Source organism: Anas acuta, chromosome 5 (assembly GCF_963932015.1).
Source record: "Anas acuta chromosome 5, bAnaAcu1.1, whole genome shotgun sequence".
In the NCBI taxonomy this organism is placed as follows: domain Eukaryota; kingdom Metazoa; phylum Chordata; class Aves; order Anseriformes; family Anatidae; genus Anas; species Anas acuta.
This window is the reverse complement of record NC_088983.1, coordinates 1,047,725-1,070,266: the sequence shown is the minus strand read 5'-3', so window position 1 is coordinate 1,070,266 and position 22,542 is coordinate 1,047,725. Positions and strand designations below refer to the sequence as shown.

The following is a 22,542-nucleotide window of genomic DNA, read 5'->3' as shown; positions in this document are numbered from 1 at the left end:
TTTTAGGGTTGTTCTGCATTTCGTTTGCCCACCTGGACGCACACAGACGACATCAGGCGATGAAGGGGAAGCGAGCAAGCCTGCACGCAGGCATCATGCTGCAGCGAGCTTCAGGAGATCAGCCCGTCCTCTGCCACCTGAGGCAGGGTTAGCTATAATTAAGCCACGTTTGACAGATACCAAAACGTGTCAAGCCTGTCTCAAAATTCACAAACGAGAGGTATTCCGCCCCCTCCCTAATTACGCTCTCCCAGCGCGCAGCTTCCAGGTGATCAAAGCTTTCCCCTAGCAGCCAGCCCGGGCCCCTTGGTGCTGCCCCAGCCTCTCGCCGCCTGGCCTCGCGCTGCCCCAGGGCTCTGAGCAGCCCCGGCTGGCTCCAGCACCCCTGTGCGACCACAGCCCCGTCCCCTGTGGCTCGGGGCCGTCCCCATGTAGCTGTGATGCAGGGGGCCTGCTCCCAAGTGCCAGCAGCCCTGGGGAGAGCCGCAGCACTTCTTGGCACATCTGACGCACCGTGCCGGCTTCTGCGGGTCCCAGTGCCTTGCTTCAGTGACAGGATGACATTATTAACTCATGTTCGGTTTGTTTTCAGCTGTCATTGTTGCTTCTTTTTTCAATTCTGCTGCCTAGCAGGCGATCCCTATTCTGGTATCTGAATATTTGTTTTTCTCTCATTTGTATGTGCACTTGTCTCTATTGAATTTTGTCTCTTTGATTTCAGACCATTTTCCAATTTATCAAGATCACTTTGAATTCTAATCCTATCCACCAAAGCACTTGTAATCATTCCTACACTGATGTCACTCACAGTTTCCTCACTTGTGTTGCTTAAATCATTAATATTTAATAGAAGCACAACCAGTAGGGCCCCGCTCGATGGTGTGCAATGTGTCTTTCGCCAGGAGACTGTTTGTAGCAGATTTTTGCATGTTTTTGGGTTCCTAATCTGTTCTCACAACCGATTGTTAATGATATAGAACATGCTTTGATTAACTCAGTATTTCGTGATGCATTTACATCACTGACAGCAATCTCAAGCTGTTTTCTCTGACGTCTTTCTCCTGCTTGATCCTGGGCTGCCATCCACCTGAAACAAATGCTGTAGCCTTGGTCCCAGACGTAAAACACATCCAGCCTTGTCTGTGCCATTCGATGTGCTGCTGCTGTTAATGAATGACTTCATACTTTGTTTTCCCCCGTGCTATTTGTAATTCTGGCACATCAGCCTTTGCATTTTGGGTTCCTCAGCTCTCATCCCTGCGTTCGCAGCCTACCTGCCCCCGAGGTGACTGCACGATGGTGCAGAGATGAAGGATGGCAGCAGGGCGAGAGGCACTGCGGTGCTTCCCGGTACAATGCAGGCTTTGCCTGGGGCAGCAGGGCAGCAGTTGCAGTGCACACAGGTGTGTCCCGCAGCAGGACACCAGCACCAGGTCACGGCGGTGCCACCATCGGGTGGCTGGTGACAGCCACATGGTGCAGGGGGTACTGCCGAGATGCAGTGTTGGGGAGAGGGGGTTCCCCACGTGGGCACTCTCGCTCCACGCCAACAGGAGGGGTTTGTTTCTTTTTTCCCTTTGCAGTAATTCACCAATATTTCTGACTGTTGCAGGGTTTCCTTTCACAGCTGGTCGAGAAATTGTAAGATAAGCTTTTAAAAAGCAACATTTAACCCACATTCAGCATCGATAGTTGAAATCGGGTTATTTTCACAGAAACCACCTTGTGCTTCCCCTGAGGCTTTCCAGCCCCTAAGTTAGAGACGTGCACGTGCAGCAGCACGAGCCGCAGCCCTGCTCTGCCCGATGATGCTCATTGCACCTGGCAGCGTGCAGTTCCTCTCTCAGACACCAGTCCAACTCTCCAGTATTTCTTTTTAAGCTGGACTGAAAAGGAAACTCCTACTTCCCAAGCGTGTGGGGAATTTTTTCAAGATCTTTGCATCATCAGCAGCGCAGTGTTCAGTGATGGATGAAGTTTAAATGTTAGAGTGTGAATTAAAACTGACCACCCTAAAAGTTGAATCTAATTAAAATTTAAGCAGTTGAAATTCAGCTCTTTCCTGATGCGACAAGAAGCTAGTGCTACTCATTTTAGCGTTCCCATCTAAATGTGCCAGTTACTCCCATATTATCCACCCAACACCCTCCCTTATGCTGTGGGGTGAGCTGTGTGTTCGGTGTCTTTCTCCCAGCCGGGTCTTTTCTGTCATCTCTGCAAGTCGTGTGGCTGGCAGCCGCCTCTCCTGCTGCTGCAGTGGCAGCCTGGTCTTTATTCATCTCCCTGCCTCCTGCGAGAGAGCAGAGCAGCGTGCCTGGAGCGTGCCTCACTGCCACCTCCCAGAGCCGCAGCCGTGGGGCTGGCAGGCACGGGCAGGGCTCAGCCTGACCGCGGTGCTCCCCGGCAGAGGGTTAGCACAGCACTGCCCTACACACAAATCCCTGAGAGAGATGTGGGAGAAGGTTTTGCAGGAAAAGCAGAGTGTGTTTAATTATCTGCCGGTGCTGGGCTATTTGTCCCACACGCCGTGTGCTGACACCAGGGCACAAATCCCCACAGCCGGCACCCGAGGTTATTGAGGAGCGCGGTGGTTGGCTCTGATAGCAAAGGTGAATCTGCAGAAAGGTGAAAACTAATCAGTGCTACAACATTCACCTGGGAACGGTAACTAATTTTAGGATGGGTATTTTGCAGACTAAAATGAATAGCTAATGACTTTGCTATTTTAATTACTTTAGGAAAGGGTGCCCTGTAGGTTATCTAACGGGGTTTGCCTGGTTAGGTGAACGCTGCAGCTGAGCTGGGAGAAGCGTTATTATTGCCATCTGTCACACAGTGCACGTGGAAAACAGGAAAAGAGGTCGGGCTTTGTAGGCAATATCCTCAGGTCCTGGACTGCAGCAGTGCAGGGTATGGGCTGTTCTGCTTGGTTCTGGTGGCTGTGGGTGCTGCTTGTCCTGCAGGGCAGGAAGCTGAAACGTGTGCAGAGTGCCCAGGAAGGAGAGGGTCTCGGTGTGGCTGGAAGCTAAAGTTTAAATTACTCTTCCTTTCTTTTTGTGATGGCACCAGGGCTGTGCTCAGCTCCACAAGACGACAGCAAATGTGGCTGTGCTGGTACCGGAGGCTGGGAGGCACCTCGGCCGTGCTATTGAACAGCAAATCTGCTGCTATGTTTGCAATTCACGTCCAGTCAGGGGGGTTCCCTGCCAGCGCAGTGGTGTTCATTTCTAAAATTACTTTTGGGACTATTGGAAGTGCAACTTTCACAGCTAGCTTCTAGCTTTTTCCCAGGCTCGGTTACTTTTCAAGTAACAACATCAGTTTGTTTTAGTATGCTTCTGGTCAGCATTCATCTGAGATGACAGCAAAAGGTGATTTTTTTTTTTTGTAGTTTATTTCAATTTTTCTCAAGACTTTCAGACAAGTTAAGAACTTCAAGGGAACACTTTATTATGAGAAGCTGGAAGTTAACTCTACAAAAATAAAGTTTAATGGGCTTAAGGCCAGTCTTTTGACATTTTCTGCCTAACGCATAGCTCTGTGCCATGGCCTTTCTTCAACTCCCTTGACAAAAGCATTCTAAATAACTCCGGTATGGATTTGCTGCCAATAGCTATTATTTCATCAATTTGGGGGTGTTATTTAACACAGAAAAGGAAATGAAAAATAGGCTTCATTTTTATCTTTTGGGGAAGGAGGTCATGTTTTGAAAAATTTTAATTTGTGCCTGCCATGAGGTATTTTTACTTAAAAGTCAATAATGCTGGGATGCTTCTGCAGTCTGGAGAGCCATTCTCCTTGCTTTTCCTCCAAAGCATTTAAAATGCGATAGTCCAGATTTGTGTAATTATGCTGCAGCACTGCTAGACTGTACTTTTTACATTTAATCTTATATATTGGACAGGAGTGAAATTCAGAGCAGATGCAAGCACCTGTTCTCAGTGCTGTATTGATAGCAGGGGAGCCATCACCTCCCTGAGAGCCCTAGGGGGCTGGGGTGATGGGGGGAGGAAGGGAGGTGCAGGCGGGGGTGCTCAGGGGAAAGAGGCAGGCAGAGGGGGAGAGGCTCAGCATCCTTCCAAAACACCCACCCATGTGGCATGCAGCCATCCCTGGGTTTGTCCAGGAGCACACAGAAATGCAGGCACCTAGAGGCTTCCATGCAAGCCACAGCAAAGGTCAGGACGCTCCGGGGCAGCAGGATTCATGAGGATGAGCCCTTCTCTGACACCAGCCCTTAGAAGTGTGTGCAGACCTCTGTGATTTGAGGTCTCGGGTCCCACCACGAGCCCCTGGCTGCCACCAGAGCTGTGTGTGCTGGCTGCCCAAGCACAGCCCTGTCCCCGCAGACAGGAGATGCTCGCGGTCTCCTTTACACAAACGTCTGCCTGACGCAGCCAGTGGAAATCAGCACAGCGAAGTGCCAGAGGGGAGCACGTGTGGTGTGCCTTGTGCATCCCCAAAAGCTGCCAGCCTAAGCCACTGACCTACTTGGGCAGATTTTTGGAATTTCATACCTTGAAATATTTATGATTAAATACTTGCTCTGCATCCCTTCCTCTTCTCCCTGCTGCCTGCGCCGTGCTTGTCTGCGTGCTTCCCTGTGCTCACGGCTCTCCCGCATCGCAAATCCCCGTGTCTGTTTGATCTGATGTGCTACAGCTGCTTTGCCTGGCATCGAGCTGTGATGTGATAAACATCCCTATAAGCTTCCATTAAACTCACCTGCTCCACGAAACCCGCTATCTAAACAGGGCTCCGTATCCATCTGAGCTGTGCAAAGCTCCGGGAGCCCTGTCGGTGGGTAAGGAAGCCGTGGCGAGCGCTTTCCCATTCAGCTCAGGTTGGCACCAGGCGGGCACGGGGCTGGAGGTGATGCAGCCCTGCAGCAGGGCTCTGCTGCCCGCGGCCCCCCAGGGCTGGGTGTGTGTGCTCTGACCTGGGCTGTGATCCCAGCCTGCCCCCCATGCCCGCTGGTACTGGGCTGCAGCCCCCTGGCACCCCTCCTGCAGCAAGAGGAGGGGAAGGGAGGTTTCCTACCCCAAGGGAAGGGCCTGGGCTCCTGGTGATCCGTACAGGCGTGATTAAATTGTGCTGGGATGCAAGGAGACCCCAGGGCCAGCAGTCCTTGTGGTGTGGAGCCCTGGCACGCACCAGGCTCAGTGCTCACAGCACCTGCCTGCAGCTGCCCAGCCAGAGGAAGGAGCATTTGTTTGATTCATGGGAACCAGGTATGGAAACAGCAAAAAAAGGGACCTTCACAGGACCCAGCCACCAAGCACAACTGTTGACCACACAGAGCAGTGTATGGCAGTGCTGCCTGCCCCAACGGCCCGGCACAGCCCCGATTTTGTGTGTGTGTGTGTGTGTGTGTGTGTGTGTGCACTTGTGCCCTGGCCCAGGCACGCAGGGGTCTCTCTTGCCCACCAGGGGAGCAGGGCAGTGCTGGCGCGGTGGCTGGGCTTTCTGAAGTGACTGGAATCTCTTTGGACAGGAAAATTCACAGTTTAGATTTACTAATAGCTAATATTTAACATTTTTTTGGCAAAAAAATAAGCTTTTCCCACTCTTTAATGTATTAGATCAAAGCTTGCTCATTTTAACTACTCCCTTGATCTTGCATTTTGTCCTTTTGGCTTCAGAGGCAGATTACAGGCACAGCTCCTGCTCTGGCTTTGAACTCCACCCCGACGCCTCTTGACCGGGATGACAGCGCTCGTACAGAGGTGCCCTTGGAGCAGCCCCTCCTTTCCTCAGGGCGATACCCAGCAGTGAGCTGCTGTGGCTGGGAGCCTGCAGCTCTGTGCACCACGTCAGGAGGTGGGGATGTAAAAACAAAAGGCAGGGATTTGGCACCTGCTGCATGTCCTGTCCTCTCTGCAGCCCCGGCAGGCTGTGCTTTCTGCCCTGCTCTGTGCTGCTCCAAGCAGCAGCACCCACGGCTGTGTGCTGGTGCTGAGCGTGTTGGCACAGCATTGCTGCTCAGCTCAGGTTCAGGTGCTGGGAGGGGACCCTGCTGGGAGTGGTGGGCTCAGGGTGCCAGTGCTCGGAGCGCCTGGTGGGCAGCACCGCTCCCTCCAGCCCCCACGGCCTTTTCTTGATCCCTTCTGCTTCCCTTTTTTTTTTTTTTTGGTTCACGTAAGCTGCAGGTGCAGGAGCAGGCAATGGGCCGGCACTGCTGAGAGCTCTCCAGGGCTGTGCTCACAGCTCTCACTGCAGCACCAGCAGCAGCAGCTCCATGGTCGGGAGCTTGTGCGGGAGGCACCACAGCCAGCTGCAGAGCCACCGGCAGGCCGGACACTGCAAAGTGCACCACGGAGACTGAAAACAAAGTATGATTGTTGTCCTCGTCTTCCAAAGGATGCCCTTGTCAGCGTGGGCACCTTGGATGGTAGGAAGGCAAAAATTCATGAAGAGAATGATCAAAGAGCCGTAAGGGCTGAGGGGCTTGGTGCTGTGATGAGATCAAATGTTACAGATCAAGGCACCCGTCAGAGAGCCGTGTTTGGGGGAAGCAGCTGTCATCACATCGCTCGTCTGCTGCCTGCGCAGATGCTAAATCCAAGAGACAGCACCAGTACCCGCATCCCTCGTCAGGCACTGCCGGGGCTGTGCCAGGCTGCATCCCTCCCCTCAGCCCAAGCACCGAGCCCATGGCAGGGAATCACCTCCTCCCCATCACTGCGTTCCCAGAGCGGCGGTGCTGGTGCCACTGGGAAGACTTTGAACAGGGGATGTGCTAAGTCTGCCCCTGCAGCCCTGCTAATGCCGGGTTATTTCCCTAAAGGCACTGTCCCCCACAGGTTCACCAGCCTGTTTTCTCTACTGCTTTCTCTTTACTGTTTAGGGTGGGGGAATGCAGGGGAGGCGAAATCCTGGGATGGCTGCATGGGTCCTAGAAGCTGCTTCCTCGCCCAGCACCCATCAGTGCCCCTGCAGGCACCGAAATAAGGCTCTGCTCCTGCCAGCCCTGTGTTTGGGAGGGGGCAGGCAGCAGTTTGCTCTGCCAGGTTTAGAGCTGTTAGGTGAATACTTGCACAGAAGTGGTTTGTTATTCCTTGAAAGTATCCACAGCTGCTCCATGGACTGTCCCTGCCCTGCTGCTGGAGCCAGCCTCCCTCTGCCTGGCTCAGCCCTGTGCAGCCGCAGGGGTGGTTTGTGCTCAGCCCACATGGGAGCAGCGTGCACCAACTGCTGCAGCCCGTTAGTACAGGACTTTGCACACCTTGATTAGCTCTAATGAATCGGAGCAGGGCCTGGGTGCATCCCCTGCTAGTGGCTGCACAGGTGTAGGGCATCATGGCCTTGCATTCACATGGGATGCTGTGCGCTGAGGCTTCTTCCCAGGGACAATGATGCTTCTCCTCTGCCAGTACCACGGCCACTGGCATTTTACTGACAAATTTACTGCAAGGGCAAAATCTGCCTCGTGCACGCTCCATCTTTTTTCTTTTTCTCCAGGTTTCTGAGGCAGGCTTGACTCAGCACATTTGTCAACATTCTCTGACTCCGAATCCATCTTTTTTTTCCCCAGAGAGGAGCTGGAGAGGCCAGCCCTCCACCTGCAGTCTGTGCACCCCCCCAGAAGGGTGTGGGGCCGCTTCCGTCCTCCTGCCCCACACGTCCCTGGAGCTGAGGACCATTCACCGCCTGGCTCCGTGCCGCTCGCCTGGCGCTGCAGCCACGCCACATGAGGACAGGCGTCCTCCTCCACCAGCACCTTTCCCACTGCTGGAGTCGGCACACGTTTCTTTCCTGACATCAGATCTCTTATTTAATCATGCAATATATTTGCCAGTGTACCATTAAGCGTAGATTTGTATATCCTTAAATTAAATTTAGCTACTAGGGCTGAGTTATTTCCTTCCTGATTACCCAGTTGTATGAAACAATAGCCATTAATCTCTCTCCCTTTTGCTGGTGTGCTACTTTTAGAATTTACCATGCTGAGGGCTTGGAAGAACAGAGCAAACACTTTCATTCTCCTGTAAAAGGATTTCAACATGCCCTTCTCCTGCTTTGTACTCAACCTCTGCAGACTAAAAAGCCCCTTTTCTACAGTTAATTTCTCCTTCACTCTTATCTGCCACTCTGACTTTCATGTGAGTTGATTGAAAATATGGTGCTAAATGCAGCTCTTTCATTTGAACTAATGCAAATTATGCCAAGTCCCAGTGTGTGAATATAAACTTGTTACCATCGTGAAGGAGGGGGCATGATCGTGGTGGGGTGATACTGCTGCAGAGGGGAGAGAAAATAGGAAAGGCTGTTATCCAGTGGAGGTTGTTGGAAGCGGATTTTCTTTTCCCAGGTCTGCTAGTGGGGAAAAATAACTGTGTAAATTAAGAAAACAGAGACTAGTTTGGATGGCAGAGCTGTCTGTTCTGCAGCCTGCAGATGGGAAAGCAGCAAGGTGCTGGTGCATGGCTGGGTCTGGGATATGTGTACCAGGAGGTGGTCCCAGGACGTTGGGCACCTCGTGGGTACCCGGTGAGCTCAGGGGCAGCCCTGGCAGCTGGCTGAGGGCATGTGGAAGCTTCACGGGCAGCAAGGACGTGTCTCGGGGAGGGCTTGGGCCTGATGCAGCCTGCTGTCTGCTTCAGCCTAGTCTGTGCAGGACATCCATGGTCTCCCCCTGCTCTGTTAATTACAGTGTCCCACCAGCAGGTCTGGCAGCATCCGTAAAAGCCCTGGGGTGTGGGACCAGTCCTCGGAGCAGGCGCTGCTTTGCCCAAAGTGCCTGCTCTGGTGGCAGTTGTGGTTTCTCTGCGGTGCTTCCTATGCTCTGCCCCTGGGAAAGGGCTGGTGGGTTAAAGGCGTGTGAATCACGCAGGGGCCTCCCGGCAGAGCTGGCACCGCTGAGACAGACATGTTGGCACTTGTGGCACAGGAGGTGCCCACCTGCCCCCAAGGTCACCGTTACATCCCTCGGGGGCCTGCAGCTTCCCAGCCCCGACAGCAGAAAGTGTCAAAAAAGGCAGAAATTTTTCAGCCGATGTGAAATAGGACTCGAATAGCTGCTTTGGCTGTGCACGTTGTAATCGAACAGGCTGGGTTGTATCGGTAGTTTATCCCAGGAACGTCAGACATTTCTGCTTTCATCCAAATGCGCTTTATTGCCAACCTGTGTATAACACCTCCCTGGGGCATGGCAGCCTGGTGCCCCCCCTGCTGCCCCCTCTGCCCCCAGCACTGCCCATGCAGGCCGGATGGGAGGCGGCCGGCCCCAGATGCGGCCTCCTAGTGAAAATCCCGGCTTCTCTCCAGCTTTGCCATTACTGAGCCCGTTGCCATGGCTGCTGTGCAGCGCCCGAGCCCTGCAGCCCGTGGCTGCCTGCGCTCCTCAATGGTGTCGGGCCTGGCCCCCAGCTTTCCCTCAGCCTCTGCCTGGCATGGCTCCTGGCTCGGGGGTGGGAGGCCACGGTGCTCCCTGCAGGCCCCGAGGGGGCTGTGGTGGTCCCTGTAGGGGCCGAGGGGGCTGTGGTGGTCCCTGTAGGGGCTGTGGGGCCATGGTGGTCCCTGCAGGCCCCGGGGGGACGCGGGGTTGGGCCCTACTGGGTGATATGGTGCCAGTGGGGCTGGTGAATGAGCACCTGGAGGCAGAGCCAGTGCCCTTCAGCACGTTCACACAAATGGCAGCCTGTACAAAATATTCCCTCTTCGGTGCAGGGAAGCAGCTTTTCGGTTGTTTTTTCTTCTCTCCCCCTTTGCCTGCCTTGTCTCCAGTGCTAAAGCGATGCTGTCACCACAGGACTTCTGCTGCTCGAAGCTGCTCTGAAGTACAGGGGCAGAGCCGTGGGTTTCCTTCATCCCCTGCCAGGAGCCGCCGCTATCTGCTGAGGCGGTTTTGGAAGAGGGGGAGCTGGGGAGGAGAGCAATTAAGTTCCAAAAAATCTGAAGCGTGATTTCTTTTTCAGTTTCTCTTTAAATGAAAGGGTTTTACATGTAAAAGAAATTCAAATGGCATTGTTTGCCTGCTGTTTTGTTTGTCTGTTATGAGAAGAAAAGCTCACCAAGTTGGGCAGAAGGCAGTTTGGAAACGCAGCCCTACTTTTTTCCTACAAAAGGAAACAAGCACACAAAAGGCAAAATGAGCCCAGCAGAAGCCACGACCTGCTGCTCCCCAGTCCCCCCTCCTGCCCCCGCCTGCCACCACAGAATTGTGCTATTCACCCTCTGCCAGCTCCGGGGCTTGGCAGAGGTGGCCGTGGGCAGGTTTAGGTCACAAACCAGCACAAGGAGAGGCAGCAGAAACCCTCCCAGAGAAGGAAGCAATACTTTTTGTTAAACCCACACAGGAGTGCCCAACAGGAGCAGAGCCAGTGTGAGGGAGCGCCTCAAGATACCCGTGAATCTCACCCTGCCTGCGCTCTTGCAGTTGGCACAGGCTCCCCAAATATTTTGACATTTCCGCGTAACAATTCCTTGAATATTTGGCATTGTAGAGAGTCTGCTTTCTTATTCCTTACTCTCTTGGGCTTGCATGAAAGTAGATGCAAAGTATGAACATTTTCTGCTGACAGAACCCCCATTTTCCACTGACTCTGTGGGGTGCATCACAGTATTATGAACAAAAAATTGCTGTCATAGAAAATTCTACATCTGGATAGGACGCAGGTCTGAAAGACTTGCCGTGGAGAGTTTGCAGTGTGAATATCAGCTCTCACACTGGCATCTGAAGCAGGTCACTGTGACTCTGCCCTTATGTTTGCTTTCCAAACATAATAAAAATGAAAATTCTGGTTTTATAGGGGCAAAATGGTAATTTCAAACTTTAGAGCTTCTTTTTCCATTAAAAAAATCTTTACTGAAATGGATTTATATTCTCTAATACTTTTGGGTTCAATGAATTTTCAGTTTCAAATGGAAAAAAAAAATGTTTATCTAAACCTCCTGGCTTTCTCTAGTGGGTCCAGACCATTATGAGTGGTGAGCCTGGCGACCAGCTTCCCTTCGGGTGTGAAACTCCTCAGAAGTTATCAGATGAAAGAATTAGGAATTATTTTCCAAGATTTGTGACAGGGTTGTGACAGGAATCTTTGAATTCTGCCACGCAAGCTCTTTGTATATTATTATGACATACTGACATAGAGCGAGGTGGAGATTTATGGTTTTTAAACGATATTCACATGCGTCTCAGATCAGCAGTTCCACAATAGCTCTATAATGTCATGCAGAATAAGGGAAGCCACAAGAAAGGAAACAAATGGAAAAATAAATAGGAATAAGATACAGTCAGAGAAAATATGGAGGGCCCAGAAAATCATAATAATAATAAAAAAGGTTGAAAAAGCTGATGTTGCAAAATGGAATTGTAGCAGAGAAGTTGCATGCAAATACTGAAGTCAGTCAGCCTGAAGGTCCTGAAGAAGGGCAGTGCCGGGGGCTGTTAGGTGTCCTGCTGCTGGGGACTGCAGGAGAGGTGGACAAGGCCACCATGCACAGTAGGGTGGGGAGTGGGGACAGAAGACATGAAACATAAGACCCAAGGATGTAACAGAAGGGCCAAGGGAATCAACACACGAGCACTTTGCTCCAGCTGTGAGCAAGCAGACTGAGGTGCTACCTGGAGCTCTACCAGTGAGCATCCTGGAGGACTGCACCCAACAATGCCTCCTACTCCACGAGGCTGTGCCAGCAAGGTGTGCTCTCTTTTCGTTTGGTGGTATCATTTAAGTTCCATGAAGCCACTAAGCAGGTATTCACGTGTTCTAAATCAGACAGCAATAATGGAATATATTATGGGAAAGGCCATCATTCTCCCACTTTATTAAGTTACAACACTCTTCCGATTGAATCATGGTTGTGAAACTCCTCTCTGCCCATATATTATCTTATAGTTAATGTATAGGGTACATCTGTTCGGGTTAGGATGACAGTCTAGGGACAGTTTATTTCTGCAGCCCTTGCTCCTGTAACTAAGTCACCCTTTTATCCCTTGTGCAGAAGCCAGCAGGCAGACACTGGAACAAGCACAGCAGCTTCAGTTGCTGCTTTCTGCAGTCACGGCTCCCCTTAAAATGACAAATTGGTGCTCACGAAAGGTGGGGAGATCGGATCCTGAGCAAGATCCCCTGTGAGGAGCTGTCAGAGAAACTCAGGCTCGGCGTGACCCTCACCTCACTCCGTTTGCTGGTGTCTCCCTGGCGTGGTGGGTTGCTGCTGGGCTCCTGTGTTACGGCCACCACAAAGCTGCTGCATTAACACCAGTGCATATCCTGGGCACAAGGACAGGCACTGTCTAAGGGGTGTGAGCCAAGCAGCAGCTTCCTGCAGTCCTCTGCCTCCTGCCAGCTCCTGCAGGCAGTGCCAGGCTGCTGCTGGTGAGCCATTGTGCTGCCTAAACCTAGCATAGAGGCAGCGGTTTGCCTGGTGCATGCTCCTGGACTGGGACTGCAGGATAAACGCACAAAATGCAATGTCTTCTGACAGGCAGGGGCAGATGAGAGGGATTTAATGGTCCTGTCCAGGTTCAAACTCTATAAATCTAAGAAACGCTAGAGAACAGCTGCCCTGGATAGGAGCCGGTAATTTAAAGCTCAGTTATGTATTGTCAGCTGTAATTCCCAGCAGAGATGTCTGAGCCTTGCTGTTTGCCCTTGCTGCCGTGAGCGGATAGCCTGGCATGCAGCCTGAGTTGGCTCCTGCAGCCAGGTCCCAGCCGAGGAGATGAAGGCTGGGGGAAGTCCCGGCTCAGGTCAGGCTCAAAACATTAAAACCCATGAAATGTTCCTCAGGTTGGAAGGTTCTGGCAGAGCAACCAAATATCCACAAGCCTGGGGTTAGCCCTGGGATGTGGCCAGTGGTGGCACGTCCTGCAGCCCCAGCAGGGGAGCAGAGCCCCGGTGCCCTCCTGCCTGGTCCCGTGTGTGAGCTGCCACCAAGGTGGGCTCATGGGCTGGTAGGGAAGGGACACCTGCAGTGCCTAGCACACGCTCCCCTAGGCAGAAGCAGCCCAAAATGAAACCTTCCTGCTGGGCCTGGCAACTTACAGAGCTTTGTCCTAGGGAGCAAGTAACACCGTGGCCAAATCTATCAACCTAGAAAGAAAATCCTGAATTTGGGGAAAACACACACACACACACACACACACACGTATTTCTCAGATACGTATTCAGCAGGCACTTTTCAACTAGGTCTACTTTTAGTCTTGTAGGATGTCAATAGTGCAGTTCTTGGTCTGGTAATTCCTTGCCATTACAAAAAAAAAAAAATATCTATCTATCTATCTATCTATATATATATTTATATATATATATTTTACAGACATCTTATTCTCAATCTTCCTCTCACATAGATAGGTAAACACATTTTGACAGATCTTATTCCAACAGGGGAAAAAAACAGAAAAAAAAAAAGAAAGAAAAAAAAAGAAAAAAAAAAGATAATTTAGGTTGGATTTAAGTGTTTTTATGGTCTGATTTGTTGTGTGCATTTCCATTGCAACATGTAAGGGGTTGTTCCAAATTCCTGGTATCATATTGATGGCTGCAGGTTGGTCGGGATTTTGTATGTCAGACAAATGAAGCTGAATTCATAGCCTGAAAACAGTTGCCAATACAGTAACAGAACTGACAGTGAAATCTGCCTTCCTTATCTGGCATGCAGTAATAGGGTTTACCACCTGGCATTGATTTAATTTCAGAGGTGTTAATTGTTTGGGGGGAGGGGTGGGGGGAAGCTGAGTACCACCCACACGTGGATCTGCAGCACCCACTGCAGCCAAGAGCCGAGCACAAACCTGTGAACAATGAGGAAATGTACAGCACTGCACCTGTACCTCGGCAAGAAAGCTCAGCCCGAGTGTTTTAATGAAACAGGTACTCTTTCCAGTAAAGACTTGCTGTGTTTTTCTATTGAGCTAATTGCTGTTAACGCAAAGTACACGATATTGCCAAACCAGAGTTATTTGGAAAATTTTCTTTAGCGGAGGGCTTTTTCACACGTGCTGTTTCATTGCTAACGGATTTTGGAGAGCTGAGTAGATAGTTAGGGAACATATGTGCCTTCTATTTCCTCTTCCTTGCCATGAATTTCATTTTCAGGCTGTAAACGCATTTTTCTTCTTTTGTTGCTATATTGCCGAACATCTCTTTCCTAGAGAGAATTAGCGAGGAATGCGGCATTAAATGGCAGGAAATTTCAGATTGGTTATTTGATCGTTTATTTTCTGTGCCCATCTTCCCTGCTCATTTCTCACCCTTTGCTTATTTGAGTAATAATATTAGCTCTTGCTTGCGAGGAGCTCTAAAATCTAATCCAAAAAAAGGCTGAATTCTTGGAGATCATCTGGTCCAGCTACCCTGCAAAAGGTCTTATGAACTGTACCTCAGGTTTCTGATTGGTGCTTTTCTTGCCTTTTTTAATTTTATTTTCTCCATAAATCTGTAAATAAATCTATTTCAGTGCTTTGGTCTTCTGCTTCTTAAGCTATTTTTCCTAATATTTGACCTAAACCTATCCTGCTACAGCACCGTCTGTTGGTTCTTGTTCTAACTGAACCCAGAGAACAGCATCCAGCGAGGCTGGAGGCAGCTCTGAGCTCACCTGGCCCAACCCGTGCTCCAGCAGGGCCACCTCCAGCAGACCAGGACCGTGTCCAGTGGGGTTTGGACACCTCCTGTGATGGAGACTCCAAACTCTCTCTGAGCAACCCGTGTTTTGGGTTTCTTTCTACAGATTAGTATCTATTTAGTGACTGTCACTGCGTTCATTTTTGTTCTCTCTCCCTCTTAAAAAACACCAGTTTCTTGTGAAACATGGTGCCAAAAGAAAAAAAAAAAAGTATATTGCAGGCCTCATCGCTGGTTGTGCGTCCCATTGATGTTGGCCTTGCATGTACTGGAACAACACTGGTGACTTAATTTCAGGCAACCCCCAGAGCTTTCTCCATACATCTGTATGTACATGTAGCTACTACTCCTGGGCAGGATTAACGCTTACTGGATTTCATCCTGATTTCCATTTAATTTCTCTAATGTGGTAGAATCACCCTGAAGTCTAATCATGTTTTCCAACACGTCTACATCCCTTTCCAGTTGGTATCACTGGGAGGAGGGGTGAGAATACTCTGCAGCAGGCAGCCCTTTGCTGGAAATGTTGACTAGCAGCAGGCTGAGGGGGCTCACGCGGGATCCCACCAGACACATCTTTCCATTTCTGATGCTGAGCTACCAGATCTGCTTTTCTGGATGATGGCAACATATCCAGCTCTCACGCAGTTTGTCAGAAGTATGTCAGTACACTGCTCATCTCCATGGTACCTTCTGGGGATTTGCCAATATGTGGTCTGATTGCTTGTTCCTGGGAGCTGAAACTACCCGAGGAGCACTGCATAGGGTGTGGGAGATGAGTAGTGGTTTGCCCTTCTTAAGGTTTTCAGCCTAATTCTTCCTCCGGAATTTCTCGGAGGTAGCAGGAGAGCGTTCTGAAATTAGCCAGTCGGTTCCATAAGAACTTGAGGAAAATGTTGTCACTCCAGCTCATCTGAGAACATTTGACGTCTGTACCCTGCTCTTTTCTGTTGATACTGAGTTATTGCTGTTGTGTCAATGGTGCTAATCACGTTACATGCCTGATTACAATTGTCCTTTTGCTGGAGAGCGAAGCCAAACAATAGCAAAGAAATATTTTTCAGTTTGGCCTTTCAGTGCTACCTGCCAGGAGCTTTTCTGCCTCCTTTCCCCATCTCCTTCCCAATCGTCCTCTTGTTGCCAGAACCATTCCCAGCGTGGTGTTCTGCACACCCCTTGCTGTGTTTGCTCCTAAGGGTTTTGTTCTCCTGGTTTTGTGCCTAAATGCTCGTGCCATTTTGTCAGTGCTTGTCCTTGGTGCCAGCAGAACTAGTTTCTGGGTGCTGCTGCCCTGAAACACCAGAAATGCCGCTCTGTTTAAGGACCTGGCTCCCTGAGCTCTGAGCCTCCTCTTCCCATTCCAGGCCTGCGTGCTTTAATTAGCGCTCTGCATTAATGATCCAGGCTTCTGAATCCAAAGGGTTACAAGGTTTGCTTTAATTATTCCTGCTTGCAGTCTTATCTATATTAAGGAGAAAAAAAAAAAAAAGTAATTACTTCACTAATAAGTTAGCCTTTCCACAGGGCCCTTTGCTTCCACTCCTGTGCCTGCCTCTGCTGAGGCTGCCTGCCAGCCCGGGGTGTCCTCAGAGATGGCGTTAAGGAAGCACCCCAAAACCAACATGGGACAGATGCTGGGGGGCCATCTGGTGCAGAGTGAGCTAAAAACCTGCCTCTTTGGTCAACTAGTAGCTAAACTACCAGACTGCACGTGAGCTTCCTTCCTTTGACTTGTGTGAGCAGCGAGCCTCCTCGTATGGGGATGCAGGGGCAGTGGGGTGGGGGTGCTTGGGGGTATTAAAGGCAACAAAGCCAGCTACCAAAAAAGCATTACACTGATTCTCTTGCCAGGCTTTAGAAAACAGTCATTAGAAAACTATATTTGTATCTCTCGGTAAAGTAACTGCAAATGTTGGTGTTTAAAGCAGCGCAGGGAGGAGCTGGTGTGGTGGAGTGCACCTCCCTGACTGGAAAACAAGCGGGTGCCTATCCAGTGGCCAGCACTATCCAGGGAGAGGAGAGGTGTTACAATTTATTACTGGGGAGTAAACATCGTTAGCATAACCTTTAGAGACATTTTAAAGGAAAAATACATATGGCGTAGAACTTGGAGGTCCTCTCTCTCAGGAATACCCAAGCTTGCGGCTCTCTTCTCAGGATGTCGTGGGGAAGCCAAATAATTCCTTCGGCTGATGAAGGCAGAATGAAGAGCACCTTGCCCCGACCACTCTCCATCTCTAGGTGTCTTTATCAGTGCCACAGAGGATGCAGCAGTTCAGTCGGATGGACCTGGAAAATGGGCACAGAGGCTTAGAAGTTTTTGTGATTTTTTTTTTTGTTATTTTGCTATGGCTCCTCCTGTCCTCAGCACCCCCAAGGATGGCTTTGTGCCAGAGCATTTAACGTTTCCCATGTGATGCATGCCAGTGCCAGTGTAATGAATCAGGTTTTGGTGTAATTCCAGTGTTTGCTGTGTGCCACGTGCTCCACAGGGGCTGGCATTGCCTAAGGATTTCATCGAGTTATAACCTGTGATTTGCAAAGAGGCTGATGGTACCTTGACCAAAGGTGTCTGATGAATGCCAGTGCCACTTGCACAGCATTTTAGTGTGGGAGGAATCCCACATGGGAAGGCCAGCCCCAGCCCCAGGGGCACTTTGCCTCGCGGAGGAGGGGGCTGCCAGCGGTGCTGCTGCGGAGGCACCCGCACCCCCCAGCCCGGTGAGAAAGATGACATTGGGTTTTGCCTTCATCCTGGAGGTTGGTATTCTTTAACCACACAGGTGTCAGAGGTTACAGGTGTGCAGAGAACACATCCATGGGGAGAGGGGGCTCGCACAGCTCTTGCAGGGAACTCCTGGTAGCAGCCCTGCAGGGGCAGACCGTGTCTCGTCTTGCTGTCAGTCTCCTGCTAGTTTCCTGCACTTTTTTTCCTGTGTTCTTTATGACATTCTTGTAAAGGGAGGATAGGAAAGTCAGCATGCATGCAAGTTTTATTTTGTTTTAATGCCGTGCAGATGGGTGAAGGTGGGGGGAAGGACCAGCACTGCTCCCAGCGCTGGCAGGAGGCACAGCACTGCAGCCCCAGTAGGCACACGGGTGGTGCTGCACCTCGTGCATGTGCTGGGTGCGCTCGCTTGTCTGCAAGTGCCTGTGCTCGGCTTCCTGCTGGGCTTCCCAAGCGTGTTTTGGTGTGATAAGGAGAATGCTTAAGAGATTTCTTTTCTTCAGTGAAAGCAAAAGTGGAGATCTGAGGGATGAAAAGTGGGTGGGCACCCACCGCAGAGGTAAAAGTAAAGAGCAGGAAGGACAGAGGGAGCAAGAGAAAAAAAGCTTTAGGCATCCCCTCTTGAAGGGGCCTGGCAATTCTGGGTTTCTCCCTGGAGCCTGTGAGCTATCTGGGGGGACCTGTTCTCTCTGAAGTGTCTATGAGGCTTCCCGACCCGTTCTTATATATTCAGACCTTTGATTTCCCCTTGTCATTTTACCTCCCGGAGGTGAAACTCGTGACCTGAAGCTGTTAAATGGGAACAGCCCGGACCAAGCTGCTGCAGACACGGCATCCTTGCCTGGCTGAGGAGGGCACCGTGGCCGTGGTGCCGGGCACAGGGTGGCCACGGGAGCTGGGGGCTGCACGGGGTGGGCGCCTGCCTCTCACCCTGCTGCTCATTGCGTGTCTTCAAAGGGAACCTGCCTCTGCAAACCGAGCCACAAAAAAGCATTTACATTACTGCTGTAGTACTTCTTTCCACACATCAAAAGCCATCAAAAGAGCAACCGGTTGCATCTGAACGGAGGAGCTGATATGCGGTTGCTTCAGTCCCTCCAGGTTTCAGTTCGTGGGCAGCTCTCACACAAAGCCTCTTGCTTGCCTGATGGGTCTCAGTAGGGTTGTTAATCTCTGTCAACAGCTCTGATCGTGCAAAACCACCGCGCTCTTGGATGCACTGTGTAATTCTGGACCACATATATATCCCCCCTGCTGCCTGTGCCTATATTTAAAACAAGTCTAACTTTTGTCAGATGCAGAGCTTTTTGATCTTATTTTTGCTTTAGCTGTGTGACACAGTCCAATCATAACAGAAAAATTGTGTTGTTGTGTTCAGCGATTGTCTCCCATGAAACAGCCCCGTTATCTCCCAGTGGCACATTTTAACATATATGAAATCGGGCATTTTTCAGAGCCCTGCAAAGACTTGTTTTTGGCAGAGAAGCTCTGTCAAAAGACTTCACTGAAGCAAGAAAGTCTTGTAAAGAGGAGTTCCTTCAAACTGGTTTCTTGCTAGCTAATAGACTGTTAATGTTGCGTCCTGCATGACAATGAGGAAAAACAATACATGTGATGTCCCGTGAGTTTGCTTTATAAGAAGGTAAATACCAAAATGAGACCATGATACTCGATTTTAAGAAACAAAGAAGAGGAGGTAGTTTACTAGATAAAAGCTGATGCATATGGGCCCACATTAGGGTCATTTTGTCCAAATTCCTTCAATGCAGAAAAACTCGATTAAGCTGATTGGTGTTTCGGGTGCAGCACTGGATCTGTGGCTCTGGTTTGGTAGCTGTGATGCCTACAGATAAATAAGTATGGGACTATTAATAGTGCACTGTAAAAGAGAGCAATATTTAAGTGGAGAAGGGGGTGTAGGGAGGTGACTTTGATGGAAGGGTGGGGGGAAAGTGCCTGGGCAGTCATAGCTGGTTTTACTAGGGTGTGGGGGTTTACAGCAATGAAACGCAAGCACTCAGGCACAGGAATGGAGCAGACGTGTGAAGGACAAAGCTGGGGAGGACTCTGCTTGGCAGCCGCCTTGGCAGTGCACAGGCACCTCCCTCATGTGCCGTACACGGGATGGTGCTGGGTGTGCACGACCCTTCCCTGTCCCATGAAGGCTTTCCCTGGCCGTGGCCTCCCCTGTGTGTGGCTGGGGTCACCCGGCTGTGCTGTGGGTGCCCACTGGCCGTGGGGCAGTGAGGCTGGGCAGGAGGCTGGATGCCCCCGCTGTCCCCACACAGAGGCAGGGCTGAGGCTTGCTGGAAGTCCCCAGCCTCCTGCAGGCAGCACCCCGCACCCTGCGGCACCTTCCTGCACCCTGCTTCAAGCAGCTCCACATCGCCCTCTGCGGCACTGCTCAGCCTCCAGCCTCTGGCTTTCTGCATCTCCGCAGGGCAATGGCTGGTCCTGCCCTCCCTACAGAAAAGCTTCTTCCCAAGTTTCATGTAAGTTTCCATCTATCTCTTAAGGCCAAAACTGAGCATTACAAAATTACTTTTTTTTTTTACAGTAAGGCTAAACCAGCCCAGGGAGCATGGAATGCACAGGCTCACAGCGGCGTCTTTCAGGCCTTGCAGCAAAGGCTTATGAGGAGATAATCCCAACGTGCCTTCACTGCATCAGCAGCTGAACTCCTTGCTCCCAGCGGATCTCGGAGTCGTCTGACAAAATTAAACATATGATGCTTGATGTTGCAAATGCCTTATTGAAGGCAGTTCCTTAGGAATAGCAAGGCAGAGATAGCACGAAGCCTTCCCTCCATCAGGAAACTTCTGTGAAGAAATGACTGGCACGTTGCACATCTCATCTTATTTTTCAATTAAGATTTTATTTTACGGTCAGATTGAACAATTACACGTGCTGACATTGTTAACTACAATGATCACCCTACAACTTCAGGATTGCACTTTCAGCTCAGCACTCGGTATTGCTCTCCATTTCGCTGTGAAGTGCACAAAAAGTCATTATGTCAGGAAATGGGGAGTTATAAAGAAAAGGTGAACTTGGGAACACACAGGGGTAGCCATGCTTTGAGGAGCCCTGGCTACCCGCTAAGATACGGAGGTGAGACTGATAGACATATGCAGGAATTTATAGGTAGATTAAAATATCTTCCGTGGCAGCCAGATGAACCTGGAGAAAGGGTGATGAAAATGCTGGCAGGCCACCAACATGCTTTTGGGATTTATTCTGATGATATTATGAAGCTCGGGGTGCCCAGTGCACCCGTAGCTCATGGTTGTTGTGCCTTGCCCCTGGGGTCCAGGCAGCCTGCTGCAGGGATGGGGCACAAAGCACGAGGTGCGTTATCGGGTACAGCCCTACACCACAGCAGTTTCCTCATTTCTTTGAAGTATTTTGAATTTTGCAGCTCAGCCACGTCTGCATGATAAAAATGTAGGGTCTGGCTCTGAGCAGCAGTGAAGATAAGGGCAAATACCCACACTGCGTTCTTTCATCTTTATCTCCCCTACAAAAGTTGCGTGCATCTAACGGTGATGTTAAAATTCATAATTCTCTGCTTTCCTCTGATGGAAAGATGTTTCGGTAAGTATAAGCCCTTGGCAAAGTATCATTGCAATAAGTAAAAAAGAAAAAACACACACACACAAAATAAAAACAAAAATCCCCTTACTCTTAAATCTTCTTCCACGTTCCTCATTCAGGTTTTGTAATTAGACACTGAGACGCGTTGTATGTGCGACTTCATAGTTTGCATTGCTCTCCTGAAGTTTCCTCCCCACGCAGCCCTCCCCATGTATCCCAAATGTCAGTTCCCATTCTTTGGGTCAGGAACTGCCGGGGCTCACCCCACCAGGAGTTTTTCCAGGTTTGACCCCACCAGGAGTTTTTCTCCACAGCTCTTCTGTTCAGGTTTCCCTCTCAATAGCGGATGACAGCAGCGGGACGCCAAATCCTGGAAGAAGCTGCTGAAGTCGGGAAATGGCACACACGCTCTGCGCTATTACTGATTGCGCTCGAGCTTTTTCCTGCTAGAAGAAAATCTGGCCCATCCTGCCTAACACCCAGCTGTTTGATCTCTGAGGATGCCTCTCGCTGGTGACTCGTATGTGTCCTGCAGTTAATTAGTTTGCACTTGCCTCTGCATGTCAGCCCCCAAAATTCCATGGTTTTGGAAGAAATTCTTGTTATATGATCCAGAACTTTTGACTGTAGGCTTTCAACTAGGATATCAGCTCACCCCACATTTGATTCAAGTAGTTCATACCTGCCATGCTGGAGCAACCTTTTACTTTTCTAAAAATCAAACTAATGGTTCCACATATATTTTTTGTTAACAATTTCTTTTTTCCTCTTGAATACTTCCATATGTGTATTGACATACTGAAGGTAGACACACGTATGAGTAATGGTATAATAGTTAGCAATGCTCTCAATTTTTATTTATTTTTGACTTCCTTTTTTAAAAATCAGGTGGAAACCATATACTTTATTACAGTATTTTCCTCTGATTAATTCCTACAAATGATGCTGTCAGGAGCAGTCAGCTCGCAGGAGCATGAATCTTCTCAGCCATCAAAACAAACAGCAGTTGTTAGGAGCCCAGGACAATTTAAATATAATTTAATAATGGCACCTAAATCCATACATGTCAGGTGGCCTGACACCAGGATCCCACGAAATAATGAGCTTGCGGAGGCAGCCGGTGCAGCAGTGCCGCTTCATTCTCCCCTCTAATTGCATCCAGCGCTGCCAGCTCGGTAGCTTGAAACGCGCTGACCTTTGTGAAAGGCTTCGGAGCTGCTCGGCGCTGAGTGACTGAGTCTTTTGTTTTCCTTGCTCACTTCACTCCCTCTGCTTCGTTAGGCAGGCACTGGAGAGACAGGTTAATAAAAGGCGAGATTTAGATCAGTCACTATGTAACAGTGCAGAAAACCAAAAATCAATCAGCTGGCCATTCAGATAATTCCCAACCACAAATTTCATACTCTGCTGGGCTGGGGAAGTGTGTGCGCTCTCCTGCTAATTACACGTAGGTCAGATGCATGTTCAGTGCTGCAAACAAAACTCCATGCCTAGCATCTTATTGCTTTTTCTGCTCCTGCCTCGCCTTCTGATGTGGATGATCAGGTTTAGGGAATGGTGAGAAACCATGAAATTATGTCAGGCTGGCTCCCGCCTTGGAAGCCCCATTAGAACCATGCTGCAATTTATATTGGTTGTGCCAGTGTG

The 22,542-nt window shown here is 50.0% G+C and overlaps 3 long non-coding RNA genes across 4 annotated transcripts; 2 read left to right on the top strand and 1 right to left on the bottom strand.

Annotated features, from left to right (window-relative positions):
* Positions 1-2,458: 2,458 nt before the first annotated feature.
* LOC137856609 (uncharacterized) lies at positions 2,459-4,646 on the bottom strand. Its single transcript, XR_011096625.1, has 2 exons — positions 4,518-4,646; positions 2,459-2,615 (listed from the first exon to the last, which is right to left on the bottom strand). It is a non-coding gene; the product is annotated as an uncharacterized lncRNA (long non-coding RNA).
* An 88-nt stretch (positions 4,647-4,734) lies between these two features.
* LOC137858132 (uncharacterized) lies at positions 4,735-7,566 on the top strand. Of its 2 annotated transcripts, none has more exons than XR_011097508.1 (4): positions 4,735-4,804; positions 5,643-5,820; positions 6,150-6,391; positions 7,462-7,566. It is a non-coding gene; the product is annotated as an uncharacterized lncRNA (long non-coding RNA). The 2 variants fall into 2 exon arrangements; XR_011097507.1 differs by lacking the exon at positions 4,735-4,804 and adding an exon at positions 4,864-5,231.
* Positions 7,567-13,680: 6,114 nt separating this feature from the next.
* LOC137856629 (uncharacterized) lies at positions 13,681-21,603 on the top strand. The gene is made up of 3 exons (XR_011096657.1): positions 13,681-13,820; positions 15,039-15,231; positions 19,859-21,603. It is a non-coding gene; the product is annotated as an uncharacterized lncRNA (long non-coding RNA).
* Positions 21,604-22,542: the final 939 nt, after the last annotated feature.